The sequence below is a fragment of the Miscanthus floridulus genome, chromosome 18 (assembly GCF_019320115.1).
Source record: "Miscanthus floridulus cultivar M001 chromosome 18, ASM1932011v1, whole genome shotgun sequence".
NCBI classification, from domain to species: domain Eukaryota; kingdom Viridiplantae; phylum Streptophyta; class Magnoliopsida; order Poales; family Poaceae; genus Miscanthus; species Miscanthus floridulus.
This window is the reverse complement of record NC_089597.1, coordinates 47955454-47983075: the sequence shown is the minus strand read 5'-3', so window position 1 is coordinate 47983075 and position 27622 is coordinate 47955454. Positions and strand designations below refer to the sequence as shown.

The following is a 27622-nucleotide window of genomic DNA, read 5'->3' as shown; positions in this document are numbered from 1 at the left end:
ATAATAGATGTTCGTGGCCTCTTCCATGGTTAATTCTGGGTTGTCTTTGACGTACTTCTGTATGTTCCTTAAATCTTTATTGTGTATTTTTTCATCTCTTGTTGTAGCGTATTTATTCTGTGTTTGACTTTCGAATTCGGACTTCAACATATACGAAGGCAGTGAGGCATAGAGATTGAAAAAACGCTGCCACTGAATGGCCTTTTTCTTTTCTGTTGGTCCACTTTGGGAGCATTAGCGACTGAATCCAAGGACCTTTTTCTGCGACTATGAGGATGTCCTTGATCTTGTTTTGGGCTGAGGTGGAGGAGGAGGAGGATGACGATGAGAATTCTGTTTTTCCTGGTGCTGATGAAGATGGAGGAGGAGGGGGAGGAGGAGTCTCTTTTCTCAGGGCTGATGAAGATGGAGTCGGATGAGGAGGAATAGAGGAGACCTCTGTCTTCTTAGAGGTGATGGCTCCGGATGAGGAGGGGAGTGATCTCTGTTGGGAGATGGTGAGTGATCATCGTGGGTGGACGAAGACTCATAGTCGTCCTCATCATTAGAGGACAATTAATGGTCAAGCTTAATAAAGCGCTTGCGCCAGGCCACTTGAGAGCCCTTGTTTTGACCAAGTTTTAGCCTATCTTCCGCTACGGGGTACTCAATGGGTATCTTGTTAAACTTCTTATCAAGTATTCTGTCAATGGTGACGCGAGCGTACCCTAGTGGAATTGGGCGACCATTAATTGTCCCGTCTCCCATAGGCCAAGCCTGGCCGAGTGCCACCTTGTCCTTTGTCCATTCCTGATGGATGTACAACCTGACATTGACGGGTTCAGTGATGTCGTCCACCGGATGAGGCACATTCGCCTCTTCTTCGTCGAGCGGGGTCGATCCGCAGCTGCTGTGACCCCTAAACTGTGGGCTAAAGGCACTAGGAGTAGGTTTTTGTGGTACAACTAACCCCTTGGACAACAAAATTTGCTCGACTAGCGCTTCAACGGTCGCCTCAATCTGTGCTTCCATTTTGTCTTCCATCTCTTTTAGTCTCCTCAAATACTCTATGTTGACACAGAATTTCATCCCGTGCCGAGGACACACGCAGCAAGCCGGAAGGGTCTGCTCGATGGAGCAGATCCGCCTAGCTTCAGCGCAGGGGTGGTCGATCCTACGCAATCCTCCTGAGGCATGCTAGTCAATTTGAACCTACAATTGACAAGGAGAGAAAGTTCATCAGTAATTAAGGGCGGAACTTGCCAGTGTTGCCAGACAGTCCCGAATGTATGGCTGTGAGAGCCGATTTGAAAGGAAATCGGCTAAATAGCCGATTCCAGTGTATTCATGAGAATAAGTCAGTTAGAGCTCATGGGGTCGTGTGAAGAGAATCGGTTATCATTCAGGATAAACATCATTTAAATGAATATTAATCAATGGCAATAAGATATCAATGATGATCGGTTCATACTGAGCCAATGATTACGAGTAACCGAACTCCTTTTTATATAAAGAAACAATTCAACATCACTTAATCATTTAATAAAGATAAATCTAATGAACATGTTAGATCTCATCTATCACCATGACCAGTGGGGCATGAGGCAGAATCATGCAGTCCGTAGAAACAGCAATAGACTCGATGACCCTAACTCATTACTAATATCAGTGGGGCATGAGGCAGAATCATGCACGCCATAATACAATAACAAGATCATGGGGCTAACACATCTTTCAACTTATCTCTACTTCAACGATCTCGTGATGTGAACTGTTCGTGAAAGCATTCGATATCGGCTAAACAGCCGATTCAGGCATAGCGCATAGTTAAGGTCATGTCTTCTTAGGAACGGGTCTATCAACCAATGATCCCCACTCCACAGTGCCAATAGTGGGGTGAGAGGCAGAATCCCATAGGCCATGATGACAGGCCATGAAACGGTTCTCGCTAACCGATAGATCTACTCAAGATCGAACATGCCTTAATCGCACGCTATGCACGATTAAGATTGACGCAAAATAGCTGATAAAAACATAACTCGTCGCTTAAGATGTAGATTATATCAGTTTTAGATTAGCAAATGATGAGTTAAACAAGATATAAGGCCGATCCAGATCAATCTCAATCGGGCAGAGTGATATTACTGTAATTAGATAAGCAATGAAAACAATAAGCAATATCAGTAACTTAATGAATCTACCAAAGACTGCCACTCTAAGATAGAGCCGATAACTTGACCTTGATCCAATTCAAGTAGTGGGGTGTGAGGCAGAATCACACAGGCCATACTTGAATTAGGCAAGAGTTGATAACTAGCTTATACTAGAGCCGCAGTGGGTGTCGACCGGATCGATGCAGCCATACGAACAGAGGTATAAACCATGACGGTACTTACAACAAGCAATGGAGGTTGACCGGATCGATGCAGCCATACTTGCCGAAGAACTTGTCGAGATCTACTCTACTCCTACTCCTAAGGGGTGGCCGGAGCCAAAAAAGTAATTGACTTGTATTTGATTGATTGATTCAATAGCCGGGGTTTGGTATTTATACCCGGAGCCTAAACACGAGTCCTACCCCAGCACGATTTGTTATAACCTTTGGCATAAAATGAAAACATTCCTAATTTAAGATAACTTGGACTCTAATTTTTCCCTTTTTGTAGAGTTCGACATGTAATTTCCCGGTGCCAACTGTAGTTCATCATTGTTGTCTACTGACGTCACCCTAATATATCTGATTCTAGAGTTGTATTTGAATCGGCTGACATCGATCTTTCTTGACTGGCACAACCTTGAAAGCATGCGAGTTCACACGTTCTTTCTCCCAAATTTTGGTGTAAACACATGCCCCCCAATTTTAGGATAAAATGGTTTTATCCCAAAATTCTGACTCATCGGTTTACCGTGCCGCAACCGCCCTTATCCAAGAAATACGCATAACTCCTGACTTTTTGGCCTAAGCTGCACATAACATCAATAGTGCCTCTTTCAATGTACTCAGCCTTTTTGTTTTCCCCTCTTTTCTAGAGCCAATTCCAACAGCTGACGCCGCCATTACCGGGGACCCAAACCATAGCAAATCCGCCATTTCGTCAAACCGTTTATTCGAGCTATCTTTGTTAGATCTAAACTTGCTCCGGCTATGATGGCGACCTATGATCATGTTCTTGAGGTATGTTTCTAGTTTTCGTTCTCCAGGTGTTGGCAGTTACCCCGTATTTCTGCTCCTTTTGAATTTATTTTATCCGATTTCTAGGAAATGAAGAACGAGATCTTGATTCCATCGGCTATTGTCCCTAATGCTTACTTCCTCGGGCCGATGGGAGACCCTGATCCATCTGATTTTATCTACCAAGAAACCCACCAGATCCCTTTTAAAAGGTCCGTAGTGGACTTGTCTTCTTGGAACAAAACTCCCTTCAGAAACTGGCCTAAAGCGCCTAAGGGATGGAGAGACTGGTTTTATAGGGTATCCACGAAGAAGGGTGAAGATTGGGAGCTTTATGATCTGAACTAGTGTCTGACACTTTCGTTGTCTGAAATGGAGAGAAATGATTCACTCCTGATCTCTTCTTCTTATTTTTGGTCCAATGCTCTAAATGCTTTCATTTTTGTCCATGGTCCGATGACCATTACCCTAGTCGATGTATACATGTTGACTGGCCTTAGAACTACTAGATCAATGCAACCTTATGAGTACTTGAGTGCTGGTTCCAAAAGACTGGCCAAGATAGCAGACTGTATCGGATGGGCGAGTTACATTCTAAATCATGTTGAGGATGGATCATCTATTAGTGAAAGAGAGTACGTGGCCTTTCTGAATATGTGGCTGGAGAAATTTATCTTTTGTGGGTCGTCTTGTGGCCTGACTTATAATTACAAACTTATGGCAAAACACCTGGCATTAGGTAAGGATATCCCTCTTGGAAAATATCTGCTCGGAGTTGATTATCATCTGATGTACCAAGTGGCTGCTCAACTAATGAAGAATGAACCAGTACAGACTATCAGCGGCCCTTGGTGGCTGATACAATTGTGGCTCAATCTGTACATGCATAAGTCGGTAAGGCCTGATCTCAGAGATCTGAGTTTTCCCTCCTCCAATTTTGATGAGGAATACAGAGGTGAAGAAGGAAGAACCTGACAGTGTATGAATTATGGTGAGGCTGCATTGGCCATAACCATTGACTTCGATGTTGGCCACTTCTTCATAAAGCTTTACAGAGGGTTTGATGTAGCTATCCTGACTTGGCTACCTTACAAGGAGGATGATGAACTAATCTTTCCATTCAAGTTCTGATTTGAGTCTGGCTGCTCAGACAAGATAGTGGCCGTGATCTTTAATACCTTTATCAAGCCTTGTGTTCTTCTGGCCGAATTTCGTCATGGTCATGGCAAAATGGTCAAAGGCTCCTCCACCCTGGGCAATCCTCCGACCTACAAGTTCTACAACCCTTCTTTTGTGGCCCATCAGTTCGGCCTTGGCCAACTTCCCCCCTGCCTGTTCTTTGAGAACATCTTGAAGCCGAGGGAAGATGTCAGCGACGTGCTAGAAGCTTCCAGAATCTTTCAATTGGGGTCAGACCTTCCTTCTTTTTCCTTGCACGACTGGGTCATAGCCAGTTTCTCTTCCAGCCTCTTCGACACCTGGTGGCAAGAATGGAGTTCCCATCTTTTCTATGGGCCAGTCCACCCTCTGTGTATAGCTCTGGATGAGGAATTTGCTTCTGGTAGTGAGGTAATCTTTTATTTCCCTTTTCAGATAGACTACTTGGCGAATCCTTTTGCCAATCATTCTGATTGATCCTTTTAGGACATCGAATTTGACCCTCCAAGCCTGGACAAGAGAGGGCGTCCCATAGATTACCAACCCCCATGCCCAGTTTCAAGGATGGGATCAGCCGCACCTTCCTTGAAGAGCTTGATGAGAACCCCTGCTGCTCCCACAATTGTGACACATCACCCCCCCAAAGCGCAAGGCATCTCCAGGGGTAACTCAGAAGGCTACTACTGGGAAGAGACTGCATAGAACGAGACCATCAGTTGTTTAGGTAATCAATTCGCCTTTTCCTCGGATTGGTGTTTAACTTTCTAATCTCGTTCTTTCATAGTTATCGAGCATTGCGTCACAGTCCACTTTGGGCGCCAGATTGCTATCCTAGGCATTTGATTAAGCCCCAACTGAACCTTCATCAGCTGATCCACGAATGGAGCCGATCTCGGCTAAAATAACCGATACTCCCATAATGAACATAAAATGTAAGTTCCATCTTTGAAATTTACTGAAGCATCCTTCTTGATTTCTTGATTCATTGTTATCCCCACCTCTTATTTGGCTATTCATTATTCTAGACATCTTTGGATGAAACATTTGTGCAAGAACATGAATCTGGTAGTTCACCTATTGGCAATGATCCAATTGATATTGGGAATAATCCTATGGTCGGTGTTCAGACTATCGATCCCCCAATCCGGCACACACCTGATGGTAAGGAAACTATACTTTTTTTCCATCGCGACAATCGTGAACTGAAAATTTCCCCTATCATTGCAGATGCCAACACTGGAAGTTTAGAGCCGACTCAGCTAGATGTTATTGGAGCATCATCAGCTGCCCCTTCCCCTCCGACAGAGGCCGCTATAGAGAAGGCGCCATATCTTCTTTGTTGTTCACTTTGCGATAAATCGAGCCAAACCTTCTAATCAAGTTTTCTCTTGTACACAGGCATCCAATCTTCCAGCCTAGAGCCATTCTCTCAATTTTGAGGAATATTTTGATGAGGATGAAATCAAATCATCAGCTACTTCTCCTAGTGAAGCCCTGTCGGAAGAGATCAGAAAGCAGCTAAGACATATATTGCCAATACTCGAGAAAGACGTAGCCGATCTGATCCAAGACACCGACTCGATGCAGAGAGTCTTCTTGGCTGTAAAGGGTGATCCATCTCCAACCCTCTCCAGAGTCTTGTTATATTTGTCTTCTTTTGAAGATCAAGCTCTGAAGGCAAAAAAGATTTAGAGAAACCTATCCAACCGCGAAGCTTTGATGGCCTAGGACAGCTCCAACAAGCAAGAGGCTAAAGAGTTGATGCGACTAATTCATGATCTAAAAAATTCCTCCTCCAGGACCGATCTGGAGCTTTCCCAGCTAGAAATCAAACATGCTGAACTTGAGAAGGAACTGGAAAGTGTGAAAGCTACTATTCACCGTCGCAAGTCTACTCTGGACCAAATCCCCGATGTCGTCAAACAGAAGAAATAGGAATTGCTGGCCAAAGTAAAAAGAAGCAGAGCCATTCATAGCAGTCTTGAGAACACTCCTGGAAGAGCTAAAGAGTACGAGCAAAAGATTGTAGAAGTCAATGTTGTCCGGCTAGAACTATTGAAAATTATCCAGGATGTCTTGAACTTGTAATTCATAAGTTAATGCATGTATGACCATACTTTCCTGTTGTCTCGTTGTAATTCATATGTATTGCCGATTTAAAACAACCAATCTTAGACTTCTGATCTTAATCCAGTTGAGTCTGAAAACATGGCTTCTATTAAGAGAATCCTTCGATTTCCCTCCTTCAGCCGTTTGGTACCTTTGCGTATGACTGCTTTTTCTTTTGTCTTTGTTCTATAGGCGATACACATCGTATCGGCTTTTACTGTTTTTGAAGATTTTTATTTTTTGAACTAGAGGTGATACTCCTTTGTTACCGGCTATTAGAGCCGAGAATGAATCGGCTATCGAATGTTGCCCAGGTGTCAGGATAACGTACCATAGAAACTTTCACATCAAAAGTCGAACGAGCAATCAACCCAGGTCGAACATCCTGTCAAGTGAAACATGACTTCTTCAAATCCATTAGCTCCGAATTCGCCACCTTATCTAGCATTCATACATTGGCCTAAACCTCATAACTAATACTTGTTTTCCTTTATTCCAATGGCCAATATGAAGTTGTAACCTTTTTAACTAAAATAAACTCTCAGAGCCGATCGCTTGCATTGGCTGTTGGCTTTCATTGCTGATCTTAATAAAGCCTCCTTCCCATGACTTGCCAGAAAAACACTCGAAATCTCCTAGTTCCCAAAAGATTGGATCGGCTGTTGCGATTCTTACGGACTCATCAGCATGAACCAGTTCGACATCATCTCCATGCCATTGAATCAAACACTGATGCAAGGTCGACGGTATGTAGCAATTCGCATGAATCCAATCACAACCGAGGAGTAAACTGTATGATCCTTTCCCATCAATGACAAAGAACGTGGTGAGCAGAGTTTTACTCCCGATTGTCAGTTCGACGTTTATTGCCCCCCGGGTCTTGGATGTATTTCCTCCAAAGTCTTTAAGCATCATGTCGGTCTCAAGCAAATCCCCTGGTCCCTTGCCAAGCTTACAGAAAGTGGTGTATGACATAAGATTGACAAAAGCATCTCCGTCCACCAACATCTTGTTCATCGGCTTCCCATCAACAAAACCTTTCATATATAAAGCCTTTAAGTGCCGATGCTTGACTGGCTTATCAAATATTGCTTGTTGCACAACTGTTAACTTGACAACCATCTCTTCAATCTTTGACTCGTCGAAGTCTAAATAAACTTCCTGATCTGCCAAAACTCTGAATTCTGATGGTAACAGAAAAGCCATTTGGATATTAGCCGATGGTTGCCTCTTATTAGCTATCTGCTTTGTACGCCATACTTGAGTTTTACTGGGTGCCTGAGCCTATTCCATCTCTCTATTCCTTAGGCGCTGCACCCTCCGCTTTTGGCTTCTTGTCAAATCTCCTAGGCACCACTGGCCTTCCTACCACGTGTATCTTCTTTTAGTGCCTTCCTCTTCATGATCAGCCCAGTCCTGTCCAATGACTCTTTTCCCAACCGATCATGAACACTTTCATTTTTTAAGCGCCGATCCATGTTGTTATGATGATATGCATCTTGAGCATGGATAGACCGGTGGTTGGTTCAGGATTGCCTATACTCCCAATATTGATTGCTACACTCTGGACAGTCATGTCTGGAAGGTAACTTCAAACCTTCATTCCAGCAATGCCTAAAGAAGGGACAATTTCAATGTAATTTAGCTTATTACCTTTCATACCTCTCTTCTTCTAATTGATGCTGGTATGCTTAATCTTTTAACCAACGTTGATAATCCTTTTCCTTCTGCTGCTGCCATTTATTCAACAGAATTCGAGATGTGACCCGCGGCTTTGACATCTCTGCTTTCAATGTCTTCCTCTGCTCGTATCGACTTTTTTGTTTGGCACGACATCTTCTAATCTCTCTGTACTCATCAGCTGATATTTGCATTTCGGGATCGACTGTCCCAGCTTCTCTTGATTTGGTCGATGTTAGGACCTTGGTCTTTCCTTTGAACAACCTAGCATCAACCATGTTCTGATCTCTTGGGAAAGGATTATCATCGACTTTCATCTTCCGAGGTGTATCGAATTTGAGCCTCCCTTGCTGAATAGCTCTTTGTATATGCTGCCTGAAGATTCTACATTCATTAGTGGAATGAGAAGTAGCGTTATGGAATTTGCAGAACTTCTTGTTCTTCAACTGATCAAGGGGCAACATGACATGACCATCGGGCAACTTGATCTGCCCCTTCTCAAGCAAGAAATCGAAGAGCTTGTCCAATTTGGTAACATCAAAGTCATAACTCTCCTCAACTCCTCTTCCCCAAGGATTTGGCACCATCACTGTCTTCTTGCCCCAATTCCATTCAGCTATAGCAACCTCTTCTTCTTCATCTTCATAGCTGTCATCGACTAAATATGGATCGTAAGCTTCGGTCACTGAGGTACTCTTCTAGAATCGGGCATCTCTACGTATGCTCTAGAATTGGCTATTAAGTGCTATCACTCGTTAAGCCAATTGACCCAAGTTGTCAAATTCCTATCCCAGCAGTTTCTCTTTCCACATCGGCAACATTCCTTGTATGGCTAAAGCAGCTAGTTGATCATCGACCAAGCTCAATGAGAAACACAGATTCTTAGTCTCTCGAAATCTCTAAAGAAATTTAGTGCCCGATTCATTAGTCCTCTGTCTCATGGTTGTCAAATTGGTTATTTTCTTCTCTCTAGTCCCAGTGTAAAAATATGTATGAAACTTCTTCTCCAGGTCAGCCCAATTAGCAATGGAGTTAACTAGTAGTGACGAGAACCAAGTGAAGGCTGGCCCTGATAGGGACAAGGAGAAGAAATGAACTCGATGGGCATCCTCAACTGATGCTTCGCCCAATTGTGTAAGATACTGACTGACATGTTCTATTGTGCTTGTACCGTCTTGACTAGTGAACTTGGCGAATTCCAGGAGCTTGTAATTTGTAGGAAGGGCGACCAAATCATACCATTCTGGATATGGGTGCTTGTACGAAAAAAGTCATTCCTTTTGGCTTTAGACCGAACTGATTCTTCATCATCTCGGTCACCTTGAGTAGCAACTCGTCAGCTTGCGGATTTGGATTTCTCGTTACTTGTTGACCCATCTATGGATTGAAATCCCGCATGCCTTGATATCCTAGATTTGGTATCATGTGGAGGGTGTTATAATCCGTGCCATAATGATAGCCTTGTGGAATCTCAATCTGTTGGGTCCTTTGCTAGCTTGCTGCTTGAAGTCTTTGATTATAGACATAAGGATCTATATCTCTACGGATCCTCTAAACGGATGGTGCTATCTTCTGAATGATGGTATGTGGCCTGATGTGTCAAAATTGATCATCTGGTTTTGACTTTGCCCCGCCGGTTGCTGCACATGATGTACTGATGGTCTAGGATTGTACTGTATCTGATTTGTAGCAGTACCCAGAGTTTGTTCAGATAGACCTTGAAGTGTCTGGATGCCACTATTACCAGTTGGTGCTGCTTCTTGATGACTGGTACTGACTTGATTAGTCCCTTGGGTCAACGGATCTGGAATATTATAACAAGTCAATCCAACATGACCAACTGGAATTCTATAAATCGCCTCTTTCATGGCGTCGTGAAATGCGTCAACGAAAGCTTCATTGTGGCTTGATAGAGCATCACGAACAGACTTGTCTATGGCTTCCATAAAGAAATGCCTTTCTTCAGCTTTGACTGTATCTGTCTATCCGTGTAGTAGAACTCTTGGTAGTGGAAATTTCCAAATAATTGTGTTGTCACGTGTTTTGGTGTAGGACAACAAACACTTCTTATGAAAGTCTTCTGTAGCTTTGTTGATGGTATCCTTATCTTCATCAGATAGGTCTTCATAATGTACCATAAGGATGTTGTCATTGTTATGAACCGCCATGATGATTGTGGGGCCCCACCGAGCGTGCTAGAAATGTGTGTCGACACAGAATTTTGTCCCATGCCGAGGACACACGTAGCAAGCCAGAAGGGTTCGCTCGATGGAGCAGATCCACCTAGCTTCAGCGCTAGGGTGGTCGATCCTACGCAATCCTCCTGAGACGTGCTAGTCAATTTGACCCTGCAATTGACAAGGAGAGAAAATTCATTAGTAATTAAGGGCGGAACTTGCTAGTGTTGCCAGACAGTCCCGAATGTATGACTGTGAGAGCCGATATGAAAGGAAATCGGCTAAATAGCCGATTCCAGTGTATTCATGAGAATAAGTCAGTTAGAGCTCATGGGGTTATGTGAAGATAATCGATTATCATTCAGGATAAACATCATTTAAATGGATATTAATCAATGGCAATAAGATATCAATGATGACCGGTCCATACTGAGCTAATGATTACGAGTAACCGAACTCCTTTTTATATAAAGAAATAATTCAACATCACTTAATCATTTAATAAAGATAAATCTAATGAACATGTTAGATCTCATCTATCACCATGACCAGTGGGGCATGAGGCAGAATCATGCAGGCCGTAGAAACAACAATAGACTCAACGACCCTAACTTATTACTAATATCAGTGGGGCATGAGGCAGAATCATGCAGGCCATAATACACTTCAATGATCTCGTGATGTGAACTGTTCATGAAAGCATTCGATATCGGCTAAACAGCCGATTCAGGCATAACGCACAGTTAAGGTCATGTCTTCTTAGGAACAGGTCTATCAACCAACGATCCCCACTCCACGGTGCCAACAGTGGGGTGAGAGGCAGAATCCCATAGGCTGTGATGACGGGCCATGAAACGGTTCTCGCTAACCGATAGATCTACTCAAGATCGAACATGCCTTAACCACACGCTATGCACGATTAAGATTGACGCAAAACAACCGATAAAAACATAACTCATCGCTTAAGATGTAGATTAGATTAGTTTTAGATTAGCAAACGATGAGTTAAACAAGATATAAGGCTGATCCAGATCAATCTCAATCGGGCAGAGTGATATTGCTGTAATTAGATAAGCAGTGAAAGCAATAAGCAATATCGGTAACTTAATGAATCTACCAAAGACTACCACTCTAAGATAGAGCCGATAACTTGACCTTGATCCAATTCAAGCAGTGGGGTGTGAGACAGAATCACACAGGCCATACTTGAATTAGGCAAGAGTCGATAACTAGCTTATACCAGAGCTACAGTGGGGGTCGACCGGATTGATGTAGCCATACAAACAGAGGTATAAACCATGATGGTACTTACAACAAGTAGTAGAGGTCGACCGGATCGATACAGCCATACTTGTTGAAGAACTCACCGAGATCTACTCTACTCCTACTCCTAAGGGGTGGCTGGAGCTGAAAAAAGTAATTGACTTGTATTTGATTGATTGATTCAATAGTCGGGGTTTGGTATTTATACCCGGAGCCTAAACACGAGTCCAACCCGAGCACGATTTGTTACAACCTTTGGCATAAAATGAAAACATTCCTAATTTAAGATAACTCGGACTCTAATTTTTTCCTTTTTGTAGAGTCCGACATGTAATTTCCCGGTGCCAACCGTAGTTCATCATTGCTATCTGCTGACGTCACCCGAATATATCCGATTCTAGAGTTGTATTTGAATCGGCTGACATCGACCTTTCTTGATTGGCACAACCTTGAAAGCCTATGAGTTCCCATGTTCTTTCTCCCAAATTTTGGTGTAAACACTCGGCCTCATGTTCCGCTCTACCCCTCGAGCAGCTTCGGTAAGTATTAGATTCTTGCGGGAATGCTAGTTTCCAAGGAACAACACCGATTCCTCTAGTGCGACCAGGGTGCTCCTTGGTTCTGAGTGCTTGGGTGAGCACGTCTTTCTCCCTATTAGAAGTGCGAGTCCCTTGCCTCACCTCCTCAGTTACCTAGGAGATCCTCTGGATGAGTTCGCTCATGGGTTGATTTGAGGAGCTAAAGCTCTCGTCCTCGGCGCGCCATACATTTCTCCCCATACAGTATAATACCGATCTGGGCTCCCAATCAGTGGTCTCAACCTAAATGCCTTCCTCAGCAAGACGATCCATCTTTTGAAGTTCTACTTCAAATTCTGGTATCTTTTTGGCATAGCCACGTGAGCCGAGATGATGAGGATTCGTCGCTTTCTGTGAATTCTCCTTATTCTTCTTGCTCAGTTCTAAGTACTCCTCGGATAACCTGTATTCCTTGAAATTCTGCCAGAAGTCCTTCTGCTTACTAAACTGTCCACCATCGAAATCTGGCTCTTTATTTTGGAGGACAAAATTCTTGTACAATGTCCCCTTGAAATTCTTGAAGCATGTCCCCATGATTTCTTTTGCTTTTTTCTTGACTAACTCCCTGTCATACTTGGCTAGGAAAGTGAAATACTCTGGGATCTTGACATCCCATATGTAATCCTTCTCTCTTTTGGGAACCCTCCACCAGTCATCATCTTTCCCAATCCACTTCCTGTACTTAATCGGGATGAAGTCCCTAACAAGTAACCCGAGGATAGTCTTGTATTTGGTCAAAGCTATAGGTGGTGAGAGTGGATCCCCAAATTCATCGAACTGAGTAATGTGCCAGTGTGCATTCCTACCAACAGGAATCTTTGACACATCTCGCTTAGATCTGGCCTTCCTAGTACCCGAACCCTCTGGCTCCTCAACCGGCGGAGGCTCCTGCTAGAGACACCAAGTAAGCTATGACCCTCTCAATTGATTAGCGTGTGTGGCTACATAGTGACATGATACCAAAGTTACCTAGCCATCTTGGTCATTTTGACCTAGATCAAGCAGGCCGAATGGGGTCCATGGCTGCTCGTTCTCACCGACCTGATTGACACCGTCACCATTTATCGGATCATGCGGCTCTCCCGTCCCAGCGATATCAGCCGCTTCTTGTTGTCAATTAGTTCTTCGGCGATGGGGTAACAGGCGACGATGAGTCATGGCTATGACACGATCGTGGTTAGTTTTGGCCACGGACAACTACTAATAGCATATGTTCATATATATATATAATATGTTTAATGCAAAGTGTAATAATAAGTTCACATACAATAAAGTCAAATAATAGCATATGTTCACCTAGAACAAATTCATTGTTTGATTGACCACATACAACAAAGTCCACCTACTCTTCTACGAAACTAAGCCTACATCAACTTCCAAAGAAGAAAAGCGATGACCATAGCCATAAATAAAAGCATGACATCTTTCCAAGACCAAGGAGCAATTCTCCTAATCTTCACATCTCCGGCGGGTGGCTTCTCTTTGATCTCCTGTGCCAACGGATGGCCATGGTTTGCATTCATTGGACCATAGTAGGCCAGTTGGCCATGGTTTGCAAGGTAGGCCGGATGACTATAGTAGGCCCTCAAAGCTCCAGCTTCTGTGTTGTATTTTTTGTGCAAATTACTAGGGTAGCGATTGACTTGAGCATAGCAATCTTCCCAGGTTCGATAAATCCCAGGCATGTGACCAACATGCACTACATACCATGCCATGGTTGCCTATACATTTAAGTAAATTAGGCATGTGGTAAGTGGTAATGGTAACTCACTGAATAAGAGTTATTATTCAAGTTATATGGTCTCTGAAAATAGCATTATTTTTAAAATATACTAAAACTTATACAAGAAATAAATAATTTCTTGTAGTATATATAAGAAAATATTAGATGAAAGGTCAAAGCAAAACATATACAACAGAAAGGAAATAGGCAAGTCATTGTAATTAACCAACATGAACAGTCAAATAAAGTAGGACCCTATCAAAACACCAGAAAGTTTCTACAAACATATTTCAAGGACCATATCAAGGTCAGATCCTAGCTAGGGATTCAATAAACCTAAGGATTGTAAAATTAATTAAGATGAGATTGTAGATAACACTAGAACCAGACTAGCTATTACGAAGTGAGATTACAAAGTGAGATTAGATTGTAGATGGTAGTGAACCTGTTTTATCTGACTATGGACTAGCTATTACAAAGTGAGATTGTCTCAAAAAACAGAGGTGATTTTAATAGCCTGCAGACATGAGGAATAAAAAATGTGTTTGGATCAGTGACATTGCATAGCCAGCAATGGATAGAGTTGCATACATTCTTCATCTTTAAAACTATTTAAAAAAATTAAGTCCATTTCTTGTGCCTCCGAAAACAATAAAAAGTATACGGGACTACTTACTTTCTCATATTGTTTGTCAACGTAAAGTCCATTTCAGCTGCTATTGGGAAGACAACAACCGTGGGGCATTTCATTTCATCAAACACTTAGCAGGCAGTGAGCCAGCACTCACCGTGGGGGTGGGAAAGCAGCTATCCGCACGCTCCTGAAGGCCTCGGCGATGCTCCAACGTGGGGCGGTGGACGGCGTGGGGAGTGCTCCAGCATGGTGGGGAGTGCTCCGACGTGGGGCGGTGCACGGGCATCGGTGTCGAAGAAGAGGAGCGTGTGGCTGGGAACGGCGGCGCGGGGGCTAGTGGACGGGTGCTTCGACGTGGGGCAGTGCACGGGCATCGGCATCGAAGAAGAGGAGCGCGGGGCTGGGAACAGCGATGTGGGGGCAGTGGACGGGTGCTCTGGCGTGGGGCAGTGCATGGGCGTCGGCATTGAAGAAGAGGAGTGCGGGGAATGGTTGGCGCGGGGTCGAAATTTGGATAATTTCAACCCGCGGCGGCCTTTTATACCAGACCTCATCACTGCCGGTTCTAATTAGAAACTGACAGTGATGTGGGTACATCACTACCGGTTGTAAGTAGGAACCGACAGTGATGGGGGTACATCACTGCCGAGCCATTCTTTAAACCGACAGTGATTTCCATGTAGCGGTTACAGCATAAGTAACTTATCTTTTCCACTTCTTTCAAATACCTCCTACTGGCTCAATGGTTAAGACCCCACAACTTAGCCCCCGATACCCGTGTTTGAATCCCGGGCGGCCCAATTTTTTGGTTTAATTTTATAATTTATTATGCGGTCTAAAGGTCAAAAAGATAAAATAAATGTGTTGCATCCCTGAATCGAACCGAAGCCTACAAGTTCCAGAGCAGCGGATAAACCATTGAGCTATCACCTAATTTTGGAAAGTTTGAAGGAATTTATTCCTTTGAGTGATTATCTGTCCCTGCTTTGCGCGTAGACCCTTCAACTCCCCGGCCATGCTAGTCGCGCGGTTCCCATGAAGAGCCACTGTTTTCTCGGTCCTTGGATTGGTCGCGGCCCTTCTATTCCCCATGAAGAGACATCACATTTACCTAGGAGTCCATCGGCTGCTCGCGCCGGTTCCCAACTTAGGCGTGCTCCATCTTCCCAATGTAGGCGCAATGGTGGTTCCCAACGCAGGCGCGCTCCATCTTCCGAGGGGTGTGAGTTATTGTACTGTGATCAGTTCCACCCACCGACACGCCTATATAAGCCAGGCCCCCATGCACACAGTCGGCCGCCATTGCACCACCACGCATCAAGAAAGCGAAGCACCCTTCCCACGCACACCTCGCCCCGGCCCTCAACCCGTTGCCACAATGCCTCGCCGCTTGAAGACAACATGGGCGATGCTGAACCCATCGTCCTCATGTCGCCCCCCCGATGCCTCCACCGACACCGTCGTTGTCCAAATTGGACCTCGAGGTGAACCTCGAGGACAATCCGGACCGTGAGACCGCATCGGAGGAGGAACCGGAACATCTTCCGGTGGAGGAGGTCGTCTTCAACTCGTTGGAGACGGCTCAGAAGGAGGAGGAGGACCGGCACCTCCGCGCCATCACACAGAAGGAGACTGATGACTGCATCCTAAAGCATGTCGTCGAGATCTCCAAGGAGGAGGAGCGCCGCAGTGAGGAGCGCCACCACGAGGAGGAGGAGCGCCGCTGCCAGGAGGAGGAGACCGAGCGGCGTCTCACGATGGACGCGGAACGGCGCCGGCGTAGGGCTGAGCGACGAAAGATGCGCGAAGAGGAGCACCGATAGCAGGGGGACGACGCATGCGGCAGCACCGGCAGTAATTAGTAGCACTAGTGATTAATCAATGTCTTAGGTCGATGTAATAATTTACTGGTGCTGAAAAAAACCATGTCGTCGAATCCTTTGTTTGATCATCATCACCTTGGGTTGATACTTGCATTGCATGACCTCGTTTTATTTGCTTACATATTGGATGTTGTATTGTATGACCTCATTTTGCTTATATCATCCCTTGGATTGTATGTGGCGATGCATCCTGGTCATTGTTTCGTTGTCACAAAGACCGTAGTATATGAGATGCTACGTACCGGAGATCGAGGGAGCCAACAGGACTGTAGCTCTTCTAGACATCACTGTCGGGCCATTCTTTAAACCGGCAGTGATTTCTGTGTAGCGGTTACAGCATAAGTAACTTATCTTTTTCACTTCTTTCAAATACCTCCTACTGGCTCAACGGTTAAGACCCCGCAACTTAGCCCCCGATACCCGTGTTCGAATCCCGGGCGGCCCAATTTTTTTGGTTTAATTTTATAATTTATTAAGCGGTGTAAAGGTCAAAAAGATAAAATAAATAAACCTTGGCACATATCCTATACTAGCGCAGCGGTTAAGTGTCTGAACTCTATAGCCCGAGACCCGAGCTCAAACTCGAGGGCTGGTACATTTATTTTTTAATTTTTTATATATCACTGCCGGTTTTCAAAATAAACCGACAGTGATAACAAGCATCACTATCGGTTTCTTCTCATCACTGTTGGTTTTTTGAAACCGACAGTGATGTTTATATATATTAAAAAATTCTTTTATATACTGAATAAATAGAAGCATATGTATTCCTATGTCGAAATGGCTTGAAATTTTTTTGGCAAGCATGTACACCGAAATTAAGATCCCACACAGGATCTTAGGTTTTTCTAATCATTTTTTTATTAATTATTTTTTTCTGTGTGCCAAATGAGATAAAAGAGGGTGAATTTCATCTTGGACCCAATAGATTTTTTTCATCCACCTCCATAAAATTCTTATCCCTAGAACACATTAGAGCCTGTGTAAAAGTTTGGCACCATTCTGGATCTTTTCGTGGGTAGACTCAGTTCAACCTATAATTAAACGGTCTTGTCTTGCGAAAATTTAATTAAACCTCAGAAAGTAGCAAACCATCTCCGGAAAATCCCAAACTTGGTGTTTCCTTCACACGTGGCACGTGCAAGCCTAAGAAAAAGTTTGAGACCAATACGACACCGGAATGCCTATGAACCACAGAAACCTTGATAACCTATGTGTATAGTCATGGTTCGATGAAAGGGCACATGTACCTCTGTGAAGCATGTATACTCCGTCTATGTCAAAATGGATTGAAATTTTTTTGGCAAGCATGTACACCCAAATTAAGACCCCACACAGGATCTTAGGTTTTTCTGTTCATTTTTTTTATTTATTATATTTTTCTCTGTGCCAAATGAGACAAAAGAGGGTGAATTTCATCTTGGGCCCAATAGATTTTTCATCCACCTCCACAAAATTCTTATCCATAGGGCATATTAGAGCCTGTGTAAAAGTTTGGCACCATTCTGGATCTTTTTGCGGGTCGACTCAGTTCAACCTATAATTAAATGGTGTCGTCGCGCGGAAATTCAATTAAACCTCAAAAAGTAGCAAACCATCTCCGGAAAAATCCCAAACTTGGTGTTTCCTTCACACGTGGCACATGCAAGCCAGCGAATAATTTTGAGACAAATATGACACATGAATGTTACACGAATTACATACATGACAATAATTAAACACACAAAGCTGTACATATAAAAATTAGAACCCAATTAAACTACGACCTTGAAAACCTAGCTAAATAAATATTAATTACTATCGGAATCACTGTCGGGATTGATCGGGCCACGCACACTAACATGCCTCTGTATCCATATATGGTAATTGATGTCATGGATCATGTATCTGCTTGTATCGATGAAGTCCAATCCCCATATGAGTGCACTCTCTCGTTCCTCACAATACCGAAAGAATGGTCGGCCATAGATGTAACCTACTGAACGACCACTACCCCTGTTAGTAATTCTTATGCAGTACTGGCGTCCTTCTATAGTGAGCTGGCCGAGATTTTTATTGCAGAAGTCCCAATCGTACCCGAGTTGCTCCGTAGCTTGGTCTAGAACGGCCCACAAGCCACATGCAGCATAGATAAGGTCCTGTAGCACAATCTATATACGGAGAAAAAGAAAAAAATTATAGAATGTTATTACAATAATAAACAACAAATAACCGCGACTCAGGTATAAGTGACCATTTTACCACATCCACATGGTTGTAGCTCACAAACCATTCACTTTCTTCTAGGACGGGGATATCACCAGCATTCAAAGCAAGTGCCTTGAAGTGCGAGAAATCAGGCACATCATAGCAAATACGTCGAAGTGCCTCTAAACAAATGCGCATGGCACTTAATTGGGCGCTTATCATGTTAGGGCTCTATATTCTCATCCCGTGGATATGGTTCCGATGATTTGAACCCCTCATAGGGATGAAAAAACTGAGTTCATGCGTCCATAGCCGATCACTTGCATTAGATGCTGTGTTCTCAACGATGTCCGAGATAAAGAACCAGCTAAGTGTTGTTCGCAGCCAATCTATTAGGGATATAGTCTGCGACATATATGCATGCAACAATGATATTAAACTAATTACAGTTATTTGTTAGCATCAAAAAACAAAAGATGTTGGAAAATATTTCATACAATAGCTGGAACAGGGAACCGTGGAATGGCCACATTAGGAGCGAATGGCTCATCGCCAGGGTGGAAACCTGGTTCTTGTGGTGGGGGAGGTCTGTTGTTCATACCACCTGATCGATAAAATGCAAAAAACAATATGAACATAAAATATATGCACAAAAAATTCTTCCAAGTAAAATGTGGCAACATAATTAAATATAGATCGAATGCAAGGAATAAGAATATATATAAATGTAGAATGCAAAGAAACATGAATATAAATATAGATCAAATGAATATAGATAGAATATTAGAGAATACAACATATCAATACTATTGAAAAATGCAGGAGCCATGACCAAATCACGTAGAGAGAAAGTGGATGTCTTGATAAGTGAGAGTGAAATGTGAGAAATGAGACTGAGAGAGTTCGTGGGTGGGTGGAATCGATGTATGTGGATGGCAGTTTGTTTTATATAGGGGGCATGGACATCACTGTCGGTTTTTAAATAGAACCGACAGTGAAAGTTACTATCACTGTCGATTTTTAAATAGAACCGACAGTGAAGGTGACTATCACTGCCGGTTTCTAAATAGAACCAATAGTGAAGGTACATATATGTAAAGGATATATTTATTTAGATACTATAGTGGAAAAGTTTTAACAACAACGATATATTTATTTAGATAGTAATGAAATACATCAAAAAATTAGAAATAAGTTACATATACGATAACAAAGACCTTACACTAAAATTCCATATACGATAACAAAGACCTATTTGCTTACAGATCAATGTTACCATCAATGTGTATCAACACATTATAATTTAACCACCTTAGTAGCATTCTTCTAGCACCAACTAGGGTCAAACAACAGCATCGAGGTGGTCTACGAGCTATACCGGTTGGAGATGATAAGTGGCATCGATGAATCCATGCCTCTGCTGTACATGGCCTTTTTCTTGGTACAGTCCAGAGCACATCAAATTCAGCTTGGCACCACAGCGGATGGCTCTGTGAACCTCGTGGCATCTCCAATCTTTGATGTTGCTCTATCTTCAGTAGCATTCTTCTAGTACCTCATGTGTGCACCATTTTGATGGACTACGATGCATAACGATATCTGTGGTTTGTTGTGAGAGGAAAACATTGTACACGACTGATAAGGCCTGGCTGAAACCAACATGCATGGAGAGGCTAGCTCCTGGCCGAGGGCCATTTTATAGGGGCTAGCAATCGTGGTACATTTTTATTTCTGAACTAAAGTTGTCGAAGTAGGTGGGAGCAGTGTTCCAACGGTTGTGGTCATGGGAGCACTATTGGCATGTGAGGAGCATCTACACATCACTATCGGTTTTAGTTTAAAAACCAACAGTGAATTAGGCCTTCTGTGTCGGTTTGAGCAACCGACTGTGATAGAAGATATCATTGCCGGTTTTCAAACCAAAACTGGCAGTGAAGGGCCCTGCCGCAACTTTAGGTAAAAAAATATTAAAAAAACAGTGTCGGTTTGGAGCCTGCCATCGCAGCCTTTTGTAAAAAATATAAAAAAGTTTGGCCCGCCTGAGATTCGAGCGCGGGTCACGGGGTTGAGAGTGTGCGGCCTTAACTGCTAAGTTAGGATAGGGAGTTCGGTTAGAATGGTTTTATTTTTTTCTTTTATCCCATTGTAATGCATTGCTAAATAATAAATGCAAAATCAAAAAAGTTTGGGCCGCCTAGGATTCGAACGCGGGTCTCAGAGTACAGAGTGCGTGGCCTTAACGCTGAGCTAAGATAGGGAGTTCGCTTAGTTTGCTTTTCTTTATTTATTTATAAATAGAAATAATGTAGTTAGTTTATATTCTAAAATAACACAAAAATTTGTGTCTTGATTATTTAATTCTATGATAATTAATTAATGGTCTATAATTATCAAATAATAGTGTTTGTGAACATCATCTTAATATTTGATTACATAGTCAATAATTAAATTGTAGAGATGCGCATAAAATATAAATTAAATATTCAGTGTGAATTACTAATACAACGTTTGCATAATGATTGCATAGTTAACAATAATCTAACTATCTTTAGGTGAATCAACAATGTGGGCCTCATTGTGATCAATTCATACGTAAGCAGGTTCGTCACCCTCTTGAAGGATAGGCAGGGGTACGTTCGCCCCGAATGGAGGCATTTCCTGATAGCCCATGTAGTCTTCTTCGTCCGTCACTCCATCGACACTAACAATCTTGCTTTTCCCTTCTAGGACTACTTTTAGCCTTCCTTTTGTCTTGTTGTCCCTTGCATAGAAGACTTGCATAACATCCCTTGCAAGGACGAAGGGGTCATCTCTGTATGCGGTCTTAGTGAGATCAACGGTAGTGAACCCTTCGCTGTCAGTGTTGATTTCCTCGAGCCGGACCCATTGGCAGCGAAAAAGAGCTGCCTTCAATGGACCGTAGGCTAGCTCCCATATCTCCTCTATGAAACCATAGTATGTCGCCTGCACGTTGTCGTTCTCGTCGTGAGCATCAAAACGAACACCACAACTTTGGTATGTGCTCTTTCCATCTTGCTTTTTTGTGTAAAATGTGAATCCATTGATCTCATACCCTTGGTACTTAAGATATATACTCGAAGGTCCCTTGGCTAAGGCATCCAGTTGATTACCCAACTTTATTTCAAGCAAGCGACGTCGCAAGCAGCTGACAAATTCCTCCTTATGTTTTTTATCCAGCCAAGCCTATGACCTACTCGGATACAGAGTTTGCAGCGATTTCCTATGCTCATCAATGTATGCCATCACACCCTCGGCTTTCTAGAGAACAGTGAATTGTGCCTGTCTGAAAGAAATAGGGTTGTCTACTGTAACAGATTTCTCCCCGATCGTTCCTTTGCCACGTAGTCTTCCCTCATGACAAGATTCTGGAACTCTAACCCTTTTGATGTCCAGATAATATGTGCATAACTCAATGGCCTCCTCCATTGACCATCTTTCAACCATGCCCCCTTCTGGCCTGAATCTGTTCCTAACATACCTCCTAAAAACTTTCATCAATCTTTCGAAAGGAAACATCTAATGCAGGTACATTGGGCCAAGGGCTCTAATTTGGTCAACAAGATGAATGAGCAGATGCAATGAGATATCAAAGTAAGTCAGCGGGAAATGCATCTCAAGCCTAACGAGAGTTTTGGCTATGTCCCGCTGTAGCTGCTCTAGCGTGGACACATCAATGACCTTTTTTGAGATCGCGTTGAAGAACGAGCAAAGCTTTATGATTGGGGCGTGGACCTTTGGGGGGAGGATACCACGCAGGGCAACAGGGAGCAGCTGAGTCATAATGACATGACAGTCATGGGCCTTCATAGGGCGATAGTTGAACTTGAGTTCTCTCATGTTCACTAGCCTCTTTGGGTTCGCACAGTAGCCCGTCGGGACATTGAGTTCTTTGAAGAAAAAAATAAGCGCACACTTTTCTTCCTTCTTCAATGTCCATGACGCAACCGGAAGTTCGAACTGGCCATTCTCTAGCTCCACGGGATGCAGCTCCTTCCTAATTCCCATGTGTTGCATGTCCAGGCGTGTGGCTAGTGAATCCTTCGATGTCCCCCCGGTGTCCATCAAGGTATTAAGAGTGTTAGCGCACACGTTTTTAGTGATGTGCATGGGATCAAGACAGTGGTGTACACTCAGAAATGGCCAGTAAGGTAGTTTCTAGAAAACCAATTTTTTCTTCCAAACACTCCCATTAGGCGCTGCTACTGCATTGTCCCCCTTCCCACGGACAACCTCCAATTTGTTGAGTTCTCGAAGTATCGCAGGCCCGTCTCGATATTTTGGAGCTAAGCGTTTCTCAATAGTACCATTGAAATCTTTTCTATTCTTGCAGTAAGGGTTATACTTAGGTAGGAACCTACGACGTCCCATATAAACTATCTTTGAGTTATTTGATAGATTTACCGCATCGGTGTCGTCCAAGCACTCGACACATCCAATATAGCCTTTTGTCTTCTCTCTGGACAACGAACCTCGACCTGGTAGGTCGGTGATTGTAGCGATAAGTACTCCATTGATCATGACATGTTCCTTTTTGCACTCGTCCCAAACATCCAGCACACCCTTTTCAAACATCTCCAGTAGTTCATCTATCACTGGTTTCAGAAACACATCGATGTCATTCTCAGGCTATCTTGGCCCTTGGATCAGTAGTGGCATCTGGATGTACGACCGCTTCATATAGACCCAAAGTGGAAGGTTGTATATACAGAGCGTCACTGGCCAGGTGCTATGATTGCTTCTAACCTGGTCAAAAGGATTCATCCCATCTGTGCTCAAAGCAAACCAAAGGTGCCTTACCTCTCCACCGATGTCCTTATAGAACATAGTATTGACAGTCCTCCAGTCATGTCCATCGGCGGGGTGCTTCATCATTGTATCTTTCTTACGCTCTTCGCCATGCCAGCGCAACAGCTTGGTTGACTTTGCACATGCAAACAACCTATGCACCCAGGGAGCTATAGAAAAATACCAAACGACCTTTACGGGACTTCCTCTGGTCTTGATACCCTCATCTGACGGCCCTTCTTTGTACCATGGAGCTTCACACTTGGGGCACTTGTCCAAGTCTTTGTATTTTTCTTCATGGCTCAATATGCAATCATTGGAACACGCGTGGATTTTTTTAACCTCGAGGCCGATGGGGCAGATCATTTGCTTGGCCAAGTATGTCTTTTCTGGCAACTCGTTTTTTCTGAGAGCATTTTCCTTATTATACCTAACAACTGATCGAAGCCTTTATCGCTCAATCCGTATCGATTTGAACTCTAACAGCATGATGTTGGCTTCCAGTTTGCTCATTGGACAATTCCTATACAATGATGTTTTGCCATCTTGTCTCATTTTCTCTAGCCTTCTCACTGTCTTTTACTAAGACATCCGGTCTCTACATTACGTTGCAGCTGAGAAATACCATCGTTATCCTCGGTGTCGTCAGCTAGCGTGTTCCTAAACACATTATTAACTGTGGCCATCGGTTCTGTGTTGACACCGGGTTCCTCGTCAGCATCGTAGATGGCTACGTCAGGCATGTCCACATCATCATCATTTTCCTGTAGAACATTCACACCAACCTCGTCATGCATAGTCCATATCGTATAGTTTGGCATGAACCCCCTAGTAATCAAGTGCGATCGTATAGACTCAATTTGACGAAAGTTACTATAATTCTAACAATCTTTGCATGGGCAGAAGATAGGGTTCCTATTCCTAGCATGGGCTTTGGCATCGGTGATAAACTGGCTGACGCCATATATGTACCGCTTGTCCGTTCGGGACAGATGCATCCACTCTCGATCCATCTCTGCACAAAAAAATACTGAGACAGTAATGACAAAGAATTAATAAGAAATCGAGCTTCATGAACAACAATTGTAGCTCGAAAGTACTATTTTTGAAAAACATTATTGTACACTAATTATTGAAAAATTGAAATTGGTAGCTCCGGCCCTCTAAATTGAAAATCGTAGTAAAAAACAATTATTGCACAATATTGAAGAACAACTATTCTACTCTACTTTTAAGAACTAATTATAGCATCACATACTAACAATGATGATCTTGACCACTATGGAATAATTAGCTAGGAATTTAAATGTATTCATAGACACCAACATTTTGGATGATGGATTCACCATAATTTGAGCCTTGCACAAATATCCAATTGGAAAAGTGCTCTCTAGAATAGAGAAAGAACTAGAATGAGAATCAAACAATGTAGCCGTCAAAACGAAGCAAATTAAGCAACAAAATCAAAGCAGTGGATGTTTGTTACTAACCTTAAAGCAAAAAGATCAAGCCATTCTTCAAATTTCAAGCACTAGCTTCATGGTGAAGAGCAGCCGCAGCAATGGAGGAAATGGTCTAAACGCGCGCCTCTGTTCTCGGGATGGAAGAGAGGAGGAAGGAGAGGACGATTGCAGCCTTTTCTGTTGTAGGCTTATCACCGTCGGTTCTTGGCTAGAACCGACAGTGATAGAGCACAATCACTATCGGCTCTTGGCTTACACCGGCAGTAATGAGTGCCCGCCAAAACACTGCCGGTTCAAGCAACAAACCGGCAGTGATGTGGTCCTTCACTGTCGGTTTTAGCCCAGCCCCAATCATTTTTTTTATTTTCAAGCTCATAAACGACAGTGAAGGTACATCACTGCCGGTTCTCACAAATCCGACAGCGATGATGCCTGTAGTGATGTGCAAATCTGGCGTAGTGGATGCTCTTAGCTACCACCACTCATATGGTGTTCCCTAGAAGCGGAGGCTTGTGGCTTCACTATCCCAATAGGAACTTAGACACGGCATCTACTTCCTCCAAGCGTTGCAACTCTATCTATAAATATACACAGCCTGAGGCTCAAGTTACACGTTCATTATATTATAGGCCAGTTCCTCGTCTTGTTTACATCATTAACATCATAGTGAACCAAAGCCATGGAGCCACTACACCCTTGGTGCTTGTATATTATGATTCTAATCTTGGTCCTCCTAGCTCTAGTACTCCTCGATCTGCATTGTCTACGGACTCCACCTTGTGCGCCAGGGACAAGGTTGCCGCCGGGACCATGGCGGCTCCCGGTAATTGGCACCCTCCACCACCTAATGACCGTGAAGAACCCACGGCTCGTGCACCGTGCCTTGGCCGTCCTCGCACGCCGCTGGGACGCCCCGTCATGTACGTCCGGCTAGGGGAGCTGCACGCCGTCGTCGTCTCGTCGGCCGACGCCGCACGCGAAGTTATCAGGGAGAACGACACCAACTTCGCCACGCGGACCATGACCGCGACCGTGAGAGCCACCATCGGAGACAAGGTGGGGCTCGTCCTGTCTCCGCACGGCGCCATGTGGCGGAGGCTCCGCAGGATCTGCACGACGGAGCTTCTGAGCGCAAGGCGCGTTCGATCCTTCCGCTCCATCCGGGAGGATGAGGCCGCGCACCTCGCCCGCGCCATCGTCATGGACGCGCGCTCCGCGATCGCGCCCGGCGAGCGTGAGCGTCAGTTGATCAACGTCAGCGAGCTGGTGTCTCGGTTCGTGTCCGACACCGTTCTGCGCGCCATCATGGGCGAGCGGTTCAGGTGGCGGGACGAGTTCATGGCCACTCTGGCCAAGGCCATGACGAGGGGCGCCGAGTTCAGCGCGGGGGACCTGTTCCCGTCGTCGAAGCTCCTGCGAGCCATTAACGGCACGGTGAGCGAGTCCAAGGCGCTGAACGCCAAGCTGTTCGAGCTGGTGGATCGCGCCATCGACCAGCGCCGCGGGAGGAAGGCTGGAGCGGCTGCCGAAGACGGCGCCAACGACGCACTGCTCGATGTGCTTCTGCGGTTGCAGGAACACGATGATGATCTCGACTGCCCTCTCACCATGGCGACCATAAAAGCTGTCATCCTGGTAGTACTACTATCACCATTATTGGCAACATGAGGAAGATTTATTATTTCTTAATTAATGAATCGTTACGCGACACTTCTCTGCAGGACATGTTTGGGACTGGAACCAGTACAACATCGACAACGATCCAATGGGCCATGTTAGAGCTGATGAAGAATCCAAAACTGATGCGGAAAGTGCAACAAGAGATCCGACATGTCCTGGGATGCAAGTCGCGGGTAACAGAGGACGACTTGACCAACCTGAAGTACCTAAAGCTTGTCATCAAGGAAACACTACGGTTGCACCCAGGAACATGCGTACTCTTCCCAAAAGCGAGTCAGGAATCTTGCAAGATCCTTGGGTATGATGTGCCCAAAGGCATGCTCATGGTCATGAATGTGTGGGCGATTAACAGGGACCCAAAATACTGGGATGATGCCGAGGTTTTCAAGCCAGAGCGTTTCGAAGGAACTACCGTTGATTTTCGTGGCACGGACTTCCAGTTCTTGCCGTTCAGTGGAGGAAGAAGGATGTGCCCCGGCATAATGCTGGCGCATGCCAACATCGAGTTGGCACTCGCGACACTCCTATACCACTTCGACTGGCAGCTCCCACCGGGTGCCACACCCGACGAGGTAGACATGGCTGAGAAATTTGGTGTCGATGTTCGCCCAAAGAGGGATGTTTACCTCTGTCCAGTCCTAGTTCTGCCACCGAAAATTGAGTAGTCATGTCCTAGTAGCTTGCTCGAAAGTTGTAGCATCGGACGCTAAGGACAATAATATGTTCTTGTGCACTTGTGTAACACGTTATTACAATCTGAAAATGTTTATGTGCAGACCCAAAATTCCGTAAGCCACCAGCCATCTTACTTAAGGCTCACCAGGTCCTACAAGCCATCTTAATTAAGGTTCATTGTGTCCTGGGTGACGTTTTTAACCGGGACTATACTTCTGGAGTCCGAGGTGGACTCCAACTTAAGTTGCACTGGACCTCCTCCGTTGTGACTTGGACGCCCACACTGGTCCTCTTTGCCTCCAAGCTTTGTATCCGAAAGAGCGATGTCCTCATTAGAAGGTGCTGTGGTGGAGGGCCAGCAGAGAAGGTAAAAGGGAGGTGGAGGGCTTTGAGTGCACTCTTGCTTTAGTGTGGTCAGACAAGGTGCCATGGACGATGGAGTGGGAGGGAAGCAG

At 44.2% G+C, this 27622-nt stretch overlaps 1 pseudogene; it reads left to right on the top strand.

The window, feature by feature from the left end:
* Positions 1–15915: 15915 nt before the first annotated feature.
* Positions 15916–27157, top strand: LOC136523779 (desmethyl-deoxy-podophyllotoxin synthase-like; annotated as a pseudogene).
* Positions 27158–27622: the final 465 nt, after the last annotated feature.